A 5626-nucleotide genomic window follows, 5' to 3' on the forward strand; every position below is an offset into this window, starting at 1 on the left:
TGAGACTCTGTCTCAAAAAAAAAGAAAAGCCTCTGTCCCTCATGGAAGAGCTGACAGTTCCTGTCTATCCATGTTAAAATAAACTTGATAATTTTTCTCTTACTAATCTGCCTTATTGAAAGTTGTATTTATGTTTTATTTGACAGTATAACGAATACAAATTTTATCGAAGAACAAAGAGAAAGCGGGCGTGGGGTTCGCGGCCCGCCGGGCGCTCCAGGATGAGGAGCGGCGAGGTAGGGACACCCCTCCGTTGTCGCCACCCCTGCGCCCCGGGCAGGGCCGGGAGGGCAGAGCGCGGCCCCGGCACGGTCGCCTCCGGCCGCCGCCTGGTCCCGCTGCTCCTGGCCGGGTGTTCCCCGATGGGATAAGCTGTAAAGATGTTGAGCTTTGAAGAGGACTTCAAGACGCCGCCCAAGGTGTCCCTCGGCGGCGCGAGTCGGAAAGAAGAAAAGGCTTCTCTTTCATATCGTACTCAGGAAGAAAGAAGGAAGAGAGAGGAAGAAAGGCGAAGACTGAAAAATGCAGTAATTATCCAGTCATTTATTAGAGGCTATAGAGATAGAAAACAGCAATATTCTGTCCAAGGTGCGTTTGATCGCTGTGCTCACCTGTCACAGTCTGGTGGCACTTTTCCTATTGCTAATGGTCCTAAACTTTCCCTTTTGGTAAGGCAGCTTCTGTTTTTTTACAAACAAGATGAAGACTCAAAACGTTTGATATGGCTGTATCAGAACTTAATTAAACACAGTGCACCGTTTGTCAAGCAGTTGGATGGATCAGAGAGACTTACATGCTTATTTCAAATCAAGAGGTTGATGAGCCTCTGTTGCAGGTTGCTGCAAAACTGTAATGATGACAGTTTGAATGTTGCACTTCCAATGAGAATGCTCGAGGTGTTTTCATCTGAGACCACTTACTTGCCTGTTTTATAAGATGCTAGCTACGTGGTGTTAGTAATTGAACAAATTTTGCACTACATGATTCAAAATGGGTATTATAGGTCTCTCTATTTGTTGATTAACAGCAAACTTCCATCAAGTATTGAATATTCTGATTTATCTCGAGTTCCTATAGCAAAAACTTTGCTAGAGAATGTTCTAAAACCATTGCACTTTACTTACAACTCCTGTCCCGAAGGTGCAAGACAATAAGTTTTTTTTTTCTTTTTTTTTTTGTAGAGACAGAGTCTCACTGTACCGCCCTCAGGTAGAGTGCCGTGGCATCACATGGCTCACAGCAACCTCTAACTCTTGGGCTTACGCGATTCTCCTGCCTCAGCCTCCCGAGCAGCTGGGACTACAGGCACCCGCCACAACGCCCGGCTATTTTTTGGTTGCAGTTTGGCCGGGGCTGGGTTTGAACCCGCCACCCTCGGCATATGGGGCCGGCGCCCTGCTCACTGAGCCACAGGCGCCGCCCAGACAACAAGTTTTTAAGGCCTTCACGGAGGAGTTGGTAGCAGCACCTTTTACAGATCAGATCTTTCATTCCATCATTCCGGCGTTAGCAGACGTGCAGACCAGCTTCCCTTACCAGCCCTTTCTGAGTGCGCTGTTGTTAGCAGAGAGGAGGTGTTCACAGAGGAGTGGTGGAGCACCGTGGCTTTTCTAGTTTGTCTTAACTGTCAGTGAAAATTACTTGGGCGCTCTCTCTGAGGAAGGCCTGCTGGTATATTTACGGGCGCTCCAGACCTTTCTTCCTCAGTTACCAATCTCACCTGCCAGCGCCAGCTGTCAAGACTCAGCCAGTGACTCTGAGGAGGAGAGTGAAGAAGCCAAGAAGCCCACGAGCCCTGAGGATGGTAGACTATCAGTACCATACATCACAGAGGAATGTCTCAAAAAGTTGGATACCAAGCAGCAGACCAACACGCTATTGAACCTGGTGTGGAGGGACTCGGCCAGTGAGGACGTGTTCACTGGGATGGCCTCCGTGTGCCACACACTCGTGGTGCAGCACCACATGATGGTGCCCAGAGTCAGGCTCCTCTATATCTCAGGATATCTTCCGTGACCACGTGAATGATCACCGGGTCTCTGGTGCCGTTGCTGCAGGTGATATCCAGGGGCTCTCCTGTGTGTTTTGAAGATCCTGGTGGCATCATCCCACTGTTTTACCTTTTTAGCTCCTTGTTTAGCCATTCGCTAATTTCCATACATGACAATGAATTCTTCAGTGATCCCATAGAAGTTGTAAGTCAGAGACAATCATTGATGATGCCTTTCACTTCGGAGGAACTGGCGGTGCTGTCTGGGTGCCTGCGGGACGCCTGCCTGGACATCATCAAGCTGGCCTACCCGGAGACAAAGCCGGAGGTGCGGGAAGAGTACGTCATAGCGTTTCAGAGTGCCGGAGTCACCACCAGCTCTGAGATGCAGCAGTGTATACAGATGGAGCAGAAACGGTGGATTCAGTTATTTAAGGTTATCACCAATCTAGTGAAAATGTTGAAGTCCAGAGACACGAGGAGAAATTTTTGTCCTCCAGATCACTGGCTGTCAGAACAAGAAGATATTAAAGCAGATAAGGAGCTGTACCCTGCCTTCTGCATCCAGAACGGTGGCTCTGACCTGCAGCGGCTCCCCACGGCCAGCACCTGCATGAACCTGATGAAGCTCCCTGAGTTCTACAACCAGGTGCTTCTGCGGAGCAAGCTCCTCTACTCTATCGAGTGCACTGCTGGCTTTGAGCTGAGCTGAGCTCACTGACGCTGGGATCTGGCCCCCTGCAGAGAGACCCTCGCCTCCTTCAGCCAGCAGCGCTTCCTGCCCCTGAGGATGCCCAGGCTGGACGCCCAGGGCGCTCCCAAGCGCCTGCCTTCATTCTGGCATTCCTCCCTTCCTTCATTTTTAAAATAATTTTTATTACGATATGGTCACTTATTTAGATGAACATTGCTTTTCCAATAACTTAAAATAACAAATGTTATGTGCCAGGCGGCTAATTTAGTAATTTTGCCAAGAAGAGCACAGTTTTTAGAGTAGGAGCAACTCGATGAAATTAACCAAAGATGATGCGTGGCTTTGCTGATAAGATCAGAGCCCTCCCGAGCCGGCTTACACTGTTCCAGGGCTCAGACTGGGCTGTGGGGTGGCAAAGATACAGGGTCCACGGGGCTGAAATGCCAACTTCCAGGAGGCCGCTGCTTCTCGTGTGGTTGGATTATTTACAAGCCTAATTGTTAAAACTAAAGGCATTCTTTTTCCTGCTGCCTTTTCCCAAAGTGGTTAGGTTTGGAAGACAGATGACAATGGTAATATTTTATTTGTGCTTCTTAAGCCATTTCCCTGACGTGAGACTAGCATGCTGTTTGCAGTGGGCCACTGACCTGCATCAGGAGGGCTTAGATGTTACTCTCTGGGCATGAGCGCGGGGTCTTTCTCAGCTTTGTGCCTGGAGAGCTTTCGGGGCAGGTGGAGGAGGAGGGTCAGCCCAGCTCCTACAGCATCCATGTCACCCACAATACCCAGGGACTTGTGGGAGGACAGACACTGTCGTGTCTATTAAAGTCATTTGAACCAAAGTGACAGCTGCATCTTTGTTCCAGTGCCTGCTGTGGCCAGCTCTTTATGTCACGCACTCTCCCCTGCCCTGGCTGCACTGCCAGTCTTCCTGGAGACCTTGGGGTAACTTGCCGAGCTTCGGCTCCCTCTCTTCCTGGTGCTTTGACACGAAGGTGGGACAGTCCCTGGTGCGTGTCCCAGGAGGAAGAGCGCAGAGTGGTTCTTGTAATAAGGCACTTTATCAGGACCTGATAAAGGGTGATTATCACCCTTATTGCTGGGTGATTTTAGTATCTAGAAACAAAATGTTGCAAAGCATCAGCTGTCGGAGCTGAGTGGCTCAGCTGATGCTTAGCGGGTGTCTGATCCTTATTCATCTCTCACTGTCTGGTATTTCACTGTCACTGGAGGCTCTGGGCTGTCATAGTTGATCGACCATAATTAGCAATATACTTGTCAATGTGGGAAAACCAAAAGACACTTTTAAGACAATGACCATTATCAAAACAAAATGTGTAATTTCGGAATTTGATTAATAAATTAAGTGTTTAAATACTATTTGTAGTCTTGATATACAGAAATAAATTAGGGTTTATCTTTGACTTTATTTTTACTTTAGGTTGGTTTATGTTGAGTGTTCTATATCTTCTTAGTTTGTATTTTTTATTATCAATGTTTTAGAAATGGAATATCTGGGACTACAAGGAAATTGGCAGTTACACTTCTGTGTGTTTTTTCCTCAACTATTCGGAGCTTATTTATTTATTTGTATGTTCTGATGGCTAAATATTTGCATTAAATGTTCCCCCCCCCAAAAAAAAAAGACTCCTGGGTTCCCTCTCTCTGGTGTCCGGTCCCACACCCTGAAAAAGTCCTTGTCTCCTGTTTTCCTTTCTGAATTTAAGATGAATAGAGAAAAGCCTTTTGCGTGACTAGTCTTGGTAAACCAACTCTGCTGTCTTGGTTTTTGGTACTTTGTGATAAAAAAATTCAGTTTTGGTCGTTTTCCTTTTTGCTTTCCTTTGTGATAGTCTCTCTGTTGTTCTGTCAAAGAAAGTGATATGATTTGGCGCTGGTAGTTCAAGCGGCTAAGGCGCCAACCACATACATCAGAGCTGGCGGGTTCGAATCCAACATGGGCCTGCCAAACAATGACAACTACAGCCAAAAAATAGCCAGACGTTGTGGCAGGCACCTGTGGTCTCAGCAACTTGGGAGGTTGAGGCAGGAGAATCGCTTAAGCCTAGGAGTTTGAGGTTGCTGGGAGCTATGACGCCACGGCACTCTACCCCGGGGGGGACAGTTTGAGGCTCTGTCTCAAAAAAAAAAAAAAACTCCTGATTTCTGTCTCTCTTGTGTCTAGTTGAGCACAGTGGAAATGCCCTTGTCTGCTTTTTCCCTTTCTGGATTGAAGGTTAATGTGAAAAAAAGAACTTTGCATGCCCAGTCTTGTTAAACCAACTCTGGTATCTTCTATTTTGCTACTTTGTGGTATGAATCTTCAGAGATTTGATCCCTTTCCCCTCTGAAATAGTCCTTTTTGCTGTTTTCCTCTGTGATTCTCTCTGTGTTGTTGTGACATAACCAGTGACACTAGATAAAAATTTCTTCTCGTCTTTTATGTCCCTAAAATGAAGATGAGGGCCCGATGGAGAGAGAATGACCCAAACACCAAGATACGGCGGAAGGACCATGCAAGGCAGACTAGAGTCCAAAAATTGCAGAGCCCCCTGGCTTGCTCAGTCTTCTCCCTTTTCTCTCCAGTCAGGGGTTCCTCATTCACAGGGGCCTTTCTCGCTGGTCAGCTTGAGCCAAGCTGCAGAAGACGGGCTTGCAGGCTTTTACAGAAGCAGAAGCAGGCCTTAGTTTCCAGTCACCAGAAAGTTAAGTTTCTACGGATTCCTAAGTTTCTCCAAGTCACCACAGGGAGGCCCTTGCAGGTGTCTCCTTGGGGCTTCCCGTGAGAAGACTTTTGTTCTCTCAGACCTTACTTTCCCCGGGCATCCTCTCTCAGTACCACTGAGGATTCTAACTATGATGGCCAAGTAATGGAGTTTCTAAATTAAATAGAACCCCCCACTCCCTTATTTTTAAAAAATAAATTCTAAAGATCTCTCGTT

The 5626-nt window shown here is 47.1% G+C and overlaps 1 pseudogene; it reads left to right on the forward strand.

The window, feature by feature from the left end:
* The first annotated feature begins 380 nt into the window (after positions 1–380).
* Positions 381–2702, forward strand: LOC128596592 (ubiquitin-protein ligase E3C-like; annotated as a pseudogene).
* The last annotated feature ends 2924 nt before the right edge of the window (positions 2703–5626 follow it).

The sequence above is a fragment of the Nycticebus coucang genome, chromosome 10, assembly GCF_027406575.1.
Source record: "Nycticebus coucang isolate mNycCou1 chromosome 10, mNycCou1.pri, whole genome shotgun sequence".
Classification (NCBI taxonomy): Eukaryota; Metazoa; Chordata; class Mammalia; order Primates; family Lorisidae; genus Nycticebus; species Nycticebus coucang.